This window comes from Oncorhynchus nerka, unplaced genomic scaffold (genome assembly GCF_034236695.1).
Source record: "Oncorhynchus nerka isolate Pitt River unplaced genomic scaffold, Oner_Uvic_2.0 unplaced_scaffold_2044, whole genome shotgun sequence".
Lineage (NCBI taxonomy): Eukaryota > Metazoa > Chordata > Actinopteri > Salmoniformes > Salmonidae > Oncorhynchus > Oncorhynchus nerka.
The window spans coordinates 1-14,722 of record NW_027039280.1 but is presented as its reverse complement, the minus strand read 5'-3'; the positions used below and the strand labels follow the sequence as shown (position 1 = coordinate 14,722).

At 42.6% G+C, this 14,722-nt stretch overlaps 1 long non-coding RNA gene across 1 annotated transcript; it reads left to right on the top strand.

Annotated features, from left to right (window-relative positions):
• The first annotated feature begins 6,180 nt into the window (after positions 1–6,180).
• Positions 6,181–7,692, top strand: LOC135567444 (uncharacterized). The gene is made up of 8 exons (XR_010462362.1): positions 6,181–6,485; positions 6,573–6,749; positions 6,840–6,901; positions 6,984–7,070; positions 7,157–7,198; positions 7,270–7,443; positions 7,522–7,557; positions 7,655–7,692. It is a non-coding gene; the product is annotated as an uncharacterized LOC135567444 (long non-coding RNA).
• Positions 7,693–14,722: the final 7,030 nt, after the last annotated feature.

Here is a 14,722-nt window from a genome sequence, read left to right as displayed (position 1 = left end):
TATCTGTTAGATAGGAACAACAGTAGTGATACATGGTTAGGTAGGACACAAGATATCTGTTAGATAGGAACAACAGTAGTGATACATGGTTAGGTAGGACACAAGATATCTGTTAGATAGGAACAACAGTAGTGATACATGGTTAGGTAGGACACAAGATATCTGTTAGATAGGAACAACAGTAGTGACACATGGTTAGGTAGGACACAAGATATCTGTTAGATAGGAACAACAGTAGTGACACATGGTTAGGTAGGATACAATATATCTGTTAGATAGGAACAACAGTAGTGACACATGGTTAGGTAGGACACAAGATATCTGTTAGATAGGAACAACAGTAGTGATACATGGTTAGGTAGGACACAAGATATCTGTTAGATAGGAACAACAGTAGTGATACATGGTTAGGTAGGACACAAGATATCTGTTAGATAGGAACAACAGTAGTGATACATGGTTAGGTAGGACACAAGATATCTGTTAGATAGGAACAATAGTAGTGACACATGGTTAGGTAGGACACAATATATCTGTTAGATAGGAACAACAGTAGTGATACATGGTTAGATAGGAACAACAGTAGTGACACATGGTTAGGTAGGACACAAGATATCTGTTAGATAGGAACAACAGTAGTGATACATGGTTAGGTAGGACACAAGATATCTGTTAGATAGGAACAACAGTAGTGATACATGGTTAGGTAGGACACAATATATCTGTTAGATAGGAACAACAGTAGTGATACATGGTTAGGTAGGACACAAGATATCTGTTAGATAGGAACAACAGTAGTGATACATGGTTAGGTAGGACACAAGATATCTGTTAGATAGGAACAACAGTAGTGATACATGGTTAGGTAGGACACAAGCTATCTGTTAGATAGGAACAACAGTAGTGATACATGGTTAGGTAGGACACAAGATATCTGTTAGATAGGAACAGTAGTGATACATGGTTAGGTAGGACACAAGATATCTGTTAGATAGGAACAACAGTAGTGATACATGGTTAGGTAGGACACAAGATATCTATTAGATAGGAACAACAGTAGTGATACATGGTTAGGTAGGACACAAGATATCTGTTAGATAGGAACAGTAGTGATACATGGTTAGGTAGGACACAAGATATCTGTTAGATAGGAACAACAGTAGTGATACATGGTTAGGTAGGACACAAGATATCTGTTAGATAGGAACAGTAGTGATACATGGTTAGGTAGGAAACAAGATATCTGTTAGATAGGAACAGTAGTGATACATGGTTAGGTAGGACACAAGATATCTGTTAGATAGGAACAACAGTAGTGATACATGGTTAGGTAGGACACAAGATATCTGTTAGATAGGAACAGTAGTGATACATGATTAGATAGGACACCAGATATCTGTTAGATAGGAACAGTAGTGATACATGATTAGATAGGACACAAGATATCTGTTAGATAGGAACAACAGTAGTGATACATGATTAGATAGGACACAAGATATCTGTTAGATAGGAACAACAGTAGTGATACATGGTTAGGTAGGACACAAGATATCTGTTAGATAGGAACAGTAGTGATACATGATTAGATAGGACACCAGATATCTGTTAGATAGGAACAGTAGTGATACATGGTTAGGTAGGACACAAGATATCTGTTAGATAGGAACAGTAGTGATACATGGTTAGGTAGGACACAAGATATCTGTTAGATAGGAACAACAGTAGTGATACATGGTTAGGTAGGACACAAGATATCTGTTAGATAGGAACAGTAGTGATACATGATTAGATAGGACACCAGATATCTGTTAGATAGGAACAGTAGTGATACATGATTAGATAGGACACAAGATATCTGTTAGATAGGAACAACAGTAGTGATACATGATTAGATAGGACACAAGATATCTGTTAGATAGGAACAACAGTAGTGATACATGGTTAGGTAGGACACAAGATATCTGTTAGATAGGAACAACAGTAGTGATACATGGTTAGGTAGGACACAAGATATCTGTTAGATAGGAACAGTAGTGATACATGATTAGATAGGACACCAGATATCTGTTAGATAGGAACAGTAGTGATACATGGTTAGGTAGGACACAAGATATCTGTTAGATAGGAACAACAGTAGTGATACATGGTTAGGTAGGACACAAGATATCTGTTAGATAGGAACAGTAGTGATACATGATTAGATAGGACACAAGATATCTGTTAGATAGGAACAACAGTAGTGATACATGATTAGATAGGACACAAGATATCTGTTAGATAGGAACAACAGTAGTGATACATGGTTAGGTAGGACACAAGATATCTGTTAGATAGGAACAACAGTAGTGATACATGGTTAGGTAGGACACAAGATATCTGTTAGATAGGAACAGTAGTGATACATGATTAGATAGGACACCAGATATCTGTTAGATAGGAACAGTAGTGATACATGGTTAGGTAGGACACAAGATATCTGTTAGATAGGAACAACAGTAGTGATACATGGTTAGGTAGGACACAAGATATCTGTTAGATAGGAACAACAGTAACGTTAGTGATACATACCTGTTAGAGGAATTCTAAATTCCTATATGTTTTGTAGCCAAAACCAAATTCGCACTCTCTCTATTTCATTAATGAGTTGTAATTTAAATAATTATGCATGAAATAGATCGAGACCAGTCTTAAAAGTCAGGTAATAGCGTTTAATTCAAGAGAGTACTGCCACATACACCTTTTTCCACAGGTTATAAACTGAAAATGACGTCAGCGTTTTCTAAATGTTCTATCTCTTTCATGACACCGGTAGAGAGGCCCTATAGTACTCGAGCCTTCCCTCCTCGCCTGAAGTCAAGGTCAGTCAGTATAAATCAGCATTCTAGACAGTCTGGAGATAGTCCGTCCCTGCCATCTGGAGATAGTTCATTCATTTGTACAAAGGAACAGACCGTTATTGTTACTAAACTCCTGACTATATTATATACAATTGGGAATGGGAGCAAGAGAGAAAATTCATATGTACAGTACATCATAGCATTTGGACTAGTCAGTTCTGATTGGAATGTAACATAATTAGTCCTCCAACAATACCCTCAATGTGAAGTGATATTAATCCATAAATACAGAGCACAAGTACAACCCTTTTATATAAACCTTTTAAGGTAGTAAGAAAATAAACATTCACTTAATATTTCAATAAGTCCCCTGCTAGTAAATCACCTGCTGGTAATAACTAGCGTGACATTGTAGTGCAGAGACCAACGGTGCTCGTTAGCTCGTCATTAACACGGCTAGCTAAGACAGCAACAACTTGGTTAATTCCATTGATATTGTCAAACTGAACATTACATTGAACATGTGAGTCATTTAGCAGACGCTCTTATCCAGAGAGACTTACAGTAGTGACTGGATACATTTTCATACGTTGCATTGGCAGGACAATTCCATTAGTAGTTGGGAGGAGAGCAGAAACAGCCTAACACCTCCACTGATACTGTGTAACCTGTCTGCAGTCAACCAGCCATCCAGACTGAAGTGAAGGCCTTGTTACAGAATGAAAACACCTTCTCTTTCGTCGGCATGGCAACCTGTAAACATGTCAGTGGCGTCACAATGTTGCACAACAGCAGCAGAACATTGGATGGAGGGTCATTGTACCATTACACAGTGTCACTGTCTATTCTACTGTATTGGTACATGTGGTATTACAATACATTAGAAGATCTGTAGATGGCAGCATTGAAACAATTTACAACACATCGTCAACTAGCAACCTGCTCTGTTTCAGTGCTGTTTAAATAACCCACTTATTTTATTCTGCTGTTAGAGTCCATCAGTAGAGACAGTCAGGAAAATAGTCTTTGGAGCAAGTTTTTTTCTGTCAAACCTGGGAAGTGTGTCTATATAGGTAAGTATATATACAATTAGGATTTTACTTTAAAGTCAAATGTACTGTAACTGTCTAGTTGTGGAGAGAATCTAAATATACTGTTTATTGACCTCCTCACCTCTTCATACTAGCACCATACGTTCTGTTGTTTACTGATCTCCTCTCCATTCTAGCACCATACGTTCTGTTGTTTACTGATCTCCTCTCCATTCTAGCACCATACGTTCTGTTGTTTACTGATCTCCTCTCCATTCTAGCACCATACGTTCTGTTGTTTACTGATCTCCTCTCCATTCTAGCACCATACGTTCTGTTGTTTACTGATCTCCTCTCCATTCTAGCACCATACGTTCTGTTGTTTACTGATCTCCTCTCCATTCTAGCACCATACGTTCTGTTGTTTACTGATCTCCTCTCCATTCTAGCACCATACATTCTGTTGTTTACTGATCTCCTCTCCATTCTAGTACCATACGTTCTGTTGTTTACTGATCTCCTCTCCATTCTAGCACCATACGTTCTGTTGTTTACTGATCTCCTCTCCATTCTAGCACCATACGTTCTGTTGTTTACTGATCTCCTCTCATTCTAGCACCATACATTCTGTTGTTTACTGATCTCCTCTCCATTCTAGCACCATACGTTCTGTTGTTTACTGATCTCCTCTCCATTCTAGCACCATACATTCTGTTGTTTACTGATCTCCTCTCCATTCTAGCACCATACGTTCTGTTGTTTACTGATCTCCTCTCCATTCTAGCACCATACATTCTGTTGTTTACTGATCTCCTCTCCATTCTAGCACCATACGTTCTGTTGTTTACTGATCACCTCTCCATTCTAGCACCTTATGTTCTGTTGTTTACTGATCTCCTCTCCATTCTAGCACCATACGTTCTGTTGTTTACTGATCTCCTCTCCATTCTAGCACCATACGTTCTGTTGTTTACTGATCTCCTCTCCATTCTAGCACCATACGTTCTGTCGTTTACTGATCTCCTCTCCATTCTAGCACCATACGTTCTGTTGTTTACTGATCTCCTCTCCATTCTAGCACCATACGTTCTGTTGTTTACTGATCTCCTCTCCATTCTAGCACCATACGTTCTGTTGTTTACTGATCTCCTCTCCATTCTAGCACCATACGTTCTGTTGTTTACTGATCTCCTCTCCTCTCCATTCTAGCACCATACGTTCTGTTGTTTACTGATCCCCTCTCCATTCTAGCACCATACGTTCTGTTGTTTACTGATCTCCTCTCCATTCTAGCACCATACGTTCTGTTGTTTACTGATCACCTCTCCATTCTAGCACCTTATGTTCTGTTGTTTACTGATCTCCTCTCCATTCTAGCACCATACGTTCTGTTGTTTATTGACCTCCTCTCCATTCTAGCACCATACGTTCTGTTGTTTACTGATCTCCTCTCCATTCTAGCACCATACGTTCTTCAGAAGCTGGACGGCATATGAATAGAATCCATCTTCTCTCACCTTCTCCCCTCAAGACCAACATCACACAAGATGCTTCAGAATAACAACAACAACAAGCTGGTGAAGTTGCTACCCAACAGGAACAACCATGACAACAACAACAAGCTGGTGAAGTTGCTACCCAACAGGAACAACCATGACAACAACAACAAGCTGGTGAAGTTGCTACCCAACAGGAACAACCATGTCAACAACAACAACAAGCTGGTGAAGTTGCTACCCAACAGGAACAACCATGACAATAACAACAACAACAAGCTGGTGAAGTTGCTACCCAACAGGAACAACCATGACAATAACAACAACAACAAGCTGGGGCCTGTTGCACAAAAGTAGAATTAAGACATCCGGGATAAATGACTCAGCTGAGCTCAATGAAGCCAAAACATGTGCGTCCAGGCTTAATTGGTTGCACAAAGACCAAGCCAGGATGAGCAGACACGGATTCATTAAGCCAGGTGAAACCAATCCTGGATAGGTGCGCGCTCACGGCTCACTCAAATAGACCCCGCCACAGATCACAGATTAACTGATTTACCATGGCAACTAGAGCCACGTACTTTTCCCCGTCGGAAGCACAAATCCTCATGGAGGCATACGAGGAGGTAAAAGATATAATTAAGAAGAAAGGCAACACCGCCACAGTGATAAAGCAAAGAGAAAAAGCGTGGCAAAGTATTGCAGACCGCCTGAATGCGTAAGTAGTGCACAATTACACACTCACCGCTCCGCTGAAACATCACAATTACAATTCAAATATTTAATTCACATCTCCAAAATGCAGTTGTACTGTAATTATGAAACGGTTAAATTTTTATTGAAATGCACTGCAGATATGAGTGAAATTGTGTAAAGTAACTCCATCACACTGTATAAAGCTATGATACATTTTTGATATTTTTACTGAAAACAAGACAAAAATACCAAGTAATTTTTTGCAGTGTGACTCCATTAAATGTGTGTGTGTGTGTGTGTGTGTGTGTGTGTGTGTGTGTGTGTGTGTGTGTGTGTGTGTGTGTTTGTGTGTAGATTAAACATGAACGGGCCAAAACGGACATGGCAGCAGGTCAAAATCAAATACAAGAACATTCTGCAGAATGGTATGGTCCCTGACTAATATTTAACAAAGCACAAGCATATATTGTACCCAGAAGGTGCCTGCTCACACATTGTCTGTACTGTTTTAGCAGTGAAAAAGAATACCCACAGACAAGGCACGTGTGGTGGGTCACCAAAGGCTGACCTTACCCCATCAGAGGACATGGCCTTGGAGCTAAATAAAGGCAGGCCCGTCTTAGAGGTGATCCCTGGGGGGAAAGAGACGAGCATAGGTTCCTCCCAAGATGCCACCCGCTTCATTCAAGGTATGTCCTTCCATCTCTACATGGGATACAACCACATTCATATTGAATCAATTTGGACTGTCTGACTTTGGTTTACCTATTGCCTTGCAGTGCCTGGCAGCACTGTGTTCCTGTTAGAGCCACCAGCACAAGCACCAGACGATGCTGATCCAGTGAGTACTCCATCAAAGGCATACTGTAGGCCTGGCATGTCTTGTCTACTAGCTTCAATATGAATCCGATTAAATGTGATAGGGTGAAGGCCCCAGTGCAGCAGCAACAGCACATGATGGAGACGATGATGAGGAGGAGACCATCTCTCTGGATTCCAGAAGGCATGAGGTATCATGTTAAGACTGTGAAAGTACTATTTACTCTACAATGGTGAGGAGTCCTCATCAAAATCAAAAAATCTAATTTCTTTACAGGACCCAGATGCTATACAGTGGGAAAACCAGCCTGGCAACATAGTGCGTATTAAATAAAAAAGGACACCACATCCTGCCAAATTCCAGCTGCGCTAATTGTATTGTGTTCACAGAGCTCACAAGCTATCAGAAAGTTGTATGGCAACCACCTCCAGCGCCAAATAGAACTGGCAGACATAGACATTCAGTACAAGAAGAAAAAGATGGAAAATCTTGCACTGGAGTCCAAATAAAAAAAGAGGACAATTAGGAAACTGGACCTTGAAATAAAAAAACTTGAGAGGGAGGTGAGATATGCCTTCAATGTACACTGTATGCTAACTGTAACACAAATGTATTAATCATTATTTTCTTTCCTCCCCCAGCTCCAAGAAGATGACACAGCTCAAAATAAAAATGAGGTATATTCTCGTAAAGTCAAGTGAGCCATGACATATGAGCTCTTATTGTGAGCACACAGGACGGTGGCATCTTTCTAAGGTTTTTTTATTTTCCCAGCAATCAGTACAACCAAGTCATCGTTATAAGGCATCGCCCTCTTTGCCCACCCCCAGCACCAGGTGTGGCCACTAGCCTATGAAGGCCCAAAATTGTGTGTTCCTTTCTGCTCTGACAATGGCATGCCCATTCGTGCGAGATGTGGTGGATGAAGAAGCACTTGTGCTGAGGAGAGCCTTCAGGCGAGAAAGGGTCTTCAGGGACCGGTTGGACCCACTGGCCTTCCCTGATGACCATCTATATGAAAGATACAGGTTTTCTGCAGATGGCATCAGGTATCTATGCAGACTACTGGGTCCCAGGATTAAGCACCGCACTGCACGGAGCCATGCACTGAGTGTGGAGCAAATGGTTTGTGTGGCCTTGCGCTTTTTGCTAGTGGAGCCTTCCTGTACTCAGTGGGGGATGCAGAACAGCTGAACAAGGCCACAATTTGCCGCACAATAAGGAGTGTGTGTCTGGCTATCAAAGCATTAGCAGATGTCTTCATCTCCTTCCCTGGCCACAGAAGACTCTGTGACATCAAAGAGGAGTTCTATAGGATTGCAGGTAAGAGGATCTACAAATTACAGGACAACTGTTAACACATAGTAGGATACTCATTACTTTGTGTGACAGGTTTCCCCAATGTCATTGGTGCAGTGGACTGCACACACATATGATAAAAGCCCCTCAGGTGCCCATGAGTCCGATTTTGTGAATAGGAAATCCTTTCACAGCATTAATGTTCAGGTGAACATAACTTTTGATATTGTCCATTGACGAACACTCTGCATTGCCAGTGATGTGCATTGATTGGTGTAATATTCCTCATCTTATGATTTCAGATGGTCTGCAATGCTGACTGTGTGATCAGCAATGTTGTGGCAAATGGCCTGGCTCAGTCCATGACTCCAGAATCTTTCGGGCCTCTGAAATCTATCAGTGCCTATCACAAGGTAAGCCACACAACCCCTATTTATAACCATCATGGCTGTGTCAAGAATATCACTGTGTTTATGAGGTAGTAATGATGAGATTTTGTGTTGACAGGTGAATTCTCTGGTGTGTTGCTGGGAGACAGGGGTATGGCTGCCAGCCTTTTCTCCTGACACCTTTCACAGACTCCCAGGAAGCACAGCAGGCCTACAACCATGCCCATGCCAGGACCAGGGCCAGAGTTGAAATGACCTTGGCCTCCTGAAGGCACGCTTTCACTGCCTTCACAAATTAAGGGTCAGCTCTGTTAGGGCATGTGATATTACTGTGGCTTGTGCTGTCCTCCACAATGTGGCCTGCCTGAGGAAGGAGAGGGCCCCCAGAGTGCCACCAGCCATGGACTGGGACAATCCGGCAATCTTCCCTGATGACGACAGTGGTCGGCTGCTGAGGGACCAATATGTGTTGAATTATTTTAGTTAGTATGTGTGCTTTCAATTTTGGTTAAATATGTCCTGCGGTGGCAGAGGAATTTGGGTTTTTTGGGTTCGTTTTTGACGAATTTGGCCTCTTATGATGTTTGTGCGGTATACTGTGTGTAATACAAGGCTGCAGGGAGGCTACTGCATCCATTCATTTGTCTGTTCAGTTGATGTGTTTGGATTTGTCCTGCATTTATTTTAGTGTGCAGACATGCAGGGTGTGTTATATACAGACCTTTGAATGTGTATGTATCATTTTGTATAATATGCTTGGATTCTGTGCTTTCCATCTTGTAGAGTCACTGTGACTTCAGTTTCAAAGGAGCTGATGGTTTACCTGTTTGTTTTGTCCTTATTCAATAAAGGAACATAATGTTACACATTGTGTTTTTATATTCATATGGAATGTGTATTTGTTTATATGACAGAGTACTAGGGCCACACTGAAGAAAAAGGATAAAGTCATAAATTTATGAGGCTGGTTCTTTCTGCAGAAAAGCTACATATTGTTTTTACAGTTTTGATACTTATGACAATGTGATACTTAATATTCTGGCACATCAGCATGTCTTTGTTTATGAAACCATACTGAAGTACAATTTCACGAAATGCCCCACATCTGTCATTTTAACAACTGTCCTCCTTTAAAACAACTGGTTACAATATTATGACTTGTGTTTTTTCCCCTCTGTGGCCCTAATATTCTATCATTTTATATATAGCCTTATAGTCTATGGGAAACTGTAAATTATCTAATGATAGCAACATCATCTAAAAATCATTTTTTATCCAAAATCATTGAAATTAATGATCACAAACGTTTAAATAATAACAGTGGGTCTAGTTATATGTGATAACAATGTATAGTGAGCAGTGAAATAACTATTGGTTTCCATTTGTGGTGACTGCTGACTGACATTAGGGATGAGATTAAATAGATCCTGGAATTTAGCCTGGTCTGGAGCAGGCTAGCTCCACAGAATAAATCTCCATGGTAATTTATACCATAACATATCCTCCTGCCCCCTATCCATCTTTAGTGCAACCGGATTACGGATCAATTGAGCCAGGATCACCAAGATATCCTGGCTTAATCCCTTATCCTAGTTTTGTGCAACAGGCCCCTGGTGAAGTTGCTACCCAACAGGAACAACCATGTCAACAACAACAACAACAAGCTGGTGAAGTTGCTACCCAACAGGAACAACCATGTCAACAATAACAAGCTGGTGAAGTTGCTACCCAACAGCAACAACCATGACAACAACAACAATAACAAGCTGGTGAAGTTGCTACCCAACAGGAACAACCATGACAACAACAACAACAAGCTGGTGAAGTTGCTACCCAACAGGAACAACCATGACAATAACAACAACAAGCTGACAATGCCACCAGCCATACTGCTCGTTCTGTGCATGATTTCCTGCAAGACAGGAATACCAGTGGTTTGCCATGGCCAGCGAAGAGCCAGGATCTCAGTCCCATTGAGCACGTCTGGGACCTGTTGGATAGGAGGGTGAGGGCTAGGGCCATTCCCCCCAGCAATGTCTGGGAACTTGCAGGTGCCTTGGTGGAAGAGTGGGGTAACATCCCACAGCAATAACTGGTAAATCTGGTGCAGTCCATGAGGAAATGCACTGCAGTACATAATGCAGCTGGTGGCCACACCTGATACTGCCTGTTACTTTTGATTTTGACCCCCTCCCCCCTTTGTTCAGGGACACATATTACATTTCTGTTAGTCACATGTCTGTGGAACTTGTTCAGGTATGTCTTAGTTGTTGAATCTTGTTATGTTCAAACAAATATTTACGCATGTTAAGTTTGCTGAAAATAAAGGCAGTTGACAGTGAGAGGACGTTTCTTTTTTTGCTGGGTTTAGTTCTTACTGACAGACTGGGTTGGTAGAAGGAGACGGGAGAGGAGAGAGAGATGAGAGAGAGAGATAGGACTTATTGACAGACTGAGTTGGTAGAAGGAGACAGGGGAGGAGGGAGAGAGATGAGAGAGAGAGATAGGACTTATTGACAGACTGAGTTGGTAGAAGGAGACAGGGGAGGAGAGAGAGATGAGAGAGAGAGGACATATTGACAGACTGAGTTGGTAGAAGGAGACAGGGGAGGAGAGAGAGATGAGAGAGGACTTATTGACAGACTGAGTTGGTAGAAGGAGACAGGAGGGAGAGAGAGATGAGAGAGATAGACTTATTGACAGACTGAGTTGGTAGAAGGAGACAGGGGAGGAGAGAGAGATGAGAGAGAAAGATAGGACTTATTGACAGACTGAGTTGGTAGAAGGAGACAGGGAAGGAGAGAGAGATGAGAGAGATAGGACTTATTGACAGACTGAGTTGGTAGAATGAGACAGGGAGGAGGGAGAGAGAGATGAGAGAGAGAGATATGACTTATTGACAGACTGGGTTGGTAGAAGGAGACAGGGGAGGAGGGAGAGAGATGAGAGAGAGAGATAGGACTTATTGACAGACTGGGTTGGTAGAATGAGACAGGAGAGGAGAGAGAGATGAGAGAGATAGGACTTATTGACAGACTGAGTTGGTAGAATGAGACAGGGGAGGAGGGAGAGAGAGATGAGAGAGATAGGACTTACTGACAGACTGGGTTGGTAGAAGGAGACAGGGGAGGAGGGAGAGAGAGATGAGAGAGAGAGATATGTCTTATTGACAGACTGGGTTGCTAGAAGGAGACAGGGGAGGAGAGAGAGATGAGAGAGAGAGAGAGAGATAGGACTTATTGACAGACTGAGTTGGTAGAAGGAGACAGGGGAGGAGGGAGAGAGAGATGAGAGAGAGAGATAGGACTTATTGACAGACTGAGTTGGTAGAAGGAGACAGGGAGGAGAGAGAGATGAGAGAGAGAGATAGGACTTATTGACAGACTGAGTTGGTAGAAGGAGACAGGGGAGGAGAGAGAGATGAGAGAGGACTTATTGACAGACTGAGTTGGTAGAAGGAGACAGGGGAGGAGAGAGAGATGAGAGAGATAGGACTTATTGACAGACTGAGTTGGTAGAAGGAGACAGGGGAGGAGAGAGAGATGAGAGAGAAAGATAGGACTTATTGACAGACTGAGTTGGTAGAAGGAGACAGGGGAGGAGAGAGAGATGAGAGAGATAGGACTTATTGACAGACTGAGTTGGTAGAATGAGACAGGGGAGGAGGGAGAGAGAGATGAGAGAGAGAGATATGACTTATTGACAGACTGGGTTGGTAGAAGGAGACAGGGAGGAGGAGAGAGATGAGAGAGAGAGATAGGACTTATTGACAGACTGGTGGTAGAATGAGACAGGGGAGGAGAGAGAGATGAGAGAGAGAGATATGACTTATTGACAGACTGAGTTGATAGAAGGGGACAGGGGAGGAGAGAGAGATGAGAGAGAGAGAGGACTTATTGACATACTGAGTTGGTAGAAGGAGACAGGGGAGGAGAGAGAGATGAGAGAGATAGGACTTATTGACAGACTGAGTTGGTAGAATGAGACAGGGGAGGAGGGAGAGAGAGATGAGAGAGATAGGACTTACTGACAGACTGGGTTGGTAGAAGGAGACAGGGAGGAGGGAGAGAGAGAGATGAGAGAGAGAGATATGTCTTATTGACAGACTGGGTTGCTAGAAGGAGACAGGGAGGAGAGAGAGAGAGAGAGAGAGAGAGAGATAGGACTTATTGACAGACTGAGTTGGTAGAAGGAGACAGGGGAGGAGGGAGAGAGAGATGAGAGAGAGAGATAGGACTTATTGACAGACTGAGTTGATAGAAGGAGACAGGGGAGGAGGGAGAGAAAGACTGACATTTAAATCAGCTGAATATATTTTCATCACTGACTTCTCACCAGTGATGTCATCATAACCAGTAACCTGTTCCTCTCTTGCCCAGCCTGACCCTGACATATGCATCAGGCCTGTTGAGTTGACTTGGGTAACAGACCTCTAGCTTCACCACATCCCCCTTCTCCTGCTCTAACATGAGACCTCATCAGTACTCATTTTGGGTGCTGGTACTGTTTCTATTTAGGTGCTGGAACATTAAGCCAATATTCTATAAGAGGTGAACTCAAGCAGTAGAAAGTTAGAGGTGATATTATAGGACACACTATGTGTAACTTCGCTGCTCTGTCAGCAGTTTCCTGTGGAGTTTTTCAAATGTCAGTCTTTCCTGTAGGTGGGTGTGTTTAACTGATCTTATCTGCTTAAAGTTTTGTCACATCATGTAAGTAAGGAAGAGATGAGATAGAAGTCATATAGCCTAGCAATATTTCTCAGGAGGGGGAGGGGAGAGAGAGAGAGAGAGAGAGAGAGAGAGAGAGAGAGAGAGAGAGAGAGAGATGAGAGAGAGAGATAGGACTTATTGACAGACTGGGTTGGTAGAAGGAGACAGGGGAGGAGGGAGAGAGGGGAGAGAGAGATGAGAGAGATAGGACTTATTGACAGACTGGGTTGGTAGAAGGAGACAGGGGAGGAGGGAGAGAGGAGAGAGAGATAGGACTTATTGACAGACTGGGTTGGTAGAAGGAGACAGGGAGGAGGGAGAGAGGGAGAGAGAGATGAGAGAGAGATAGGACTTATTGACAGACTGGGTTGGTAGAAGGAGACAGGGGAGGAGGGAGAGAGATGAGAGAGAGAGATAGGACTTATTGACAGACTGGGTTGGTAGAGAATGAGACAGGGGAGGAGAGAGAGATGAGAGAGAGAGATATGACTTATTGACAGACTGAGTTGATAGAAGGGGACAGGGAGGAGAGAGAGATGAGAGAGAGAGAGGACTTATTGACATACTGAGTTGGTAGAAGGAGACAGGGGAGGAGAGATGAGAGAGATAGGACTTATTGACAGACTGAGTTGGTAGAATGAGACAGGGGAGGAGGGAGAGAGAGATGAGAGAGATAGGACTTACTGACAGACTGGGTTGGTAGAAGGAGACAGGGGAGGAGGGAGAGAGAGATGAGAGAGAGAGATATGTCTTATTGACAGACTGGGTTGCTAGAAGGAGACAGGGGAGGAGAGAGAGAGATGAGAGAGAGAGAGATAGGACTTATTGACAGACTGAGTTGGTAGAAGGAGACAGGGGAGGAGGGAGAGAGAGATGAGAGAGAGAGATAGGACTTATTGACAGACTGAGTTGATAGAAGGAGACAGGGGAGGAGGGAGAGAAAGACTGACATTTAAATCAGCTGAATATATTTTCATCACTGACTTCTCACCAGTGATGTCATCATAACCAGTAACCTGTTCCTCTCTTTGCCCAGCCTGACCCTGACATATGGCATCAGGCCTGAGCTGACTTGGGCAACAGACCTCTAGCTTCTACACCACATCCCCTTCTCCTGCTCTAACATGAGACCTCATCAGTACTCATTTTGGGTGCTGGTACTGTTTCTATTTAGGTGCTGGAACATTAAGCCAATATTCTATAAGAGGTGAACTCAAGCAGTAGAAAGTTAGAGGTGATATTATAGGACACACTATGTGTAACTTCGCTGCTCTGTCAGCAGTTTCCTGTGGAGTTTTTCAAATGTCATCTTTCCTGTAGGTGTGTGTTTAACTGATCTTATCTGCTTAAAGTTTTGTCACATCATGTAAGTGGCAAGAGATGAGATAGAAGTCATATAGCCTAGCAATATTTCTCAGGAGGGGAGGGGAGAGAGAGAGAGA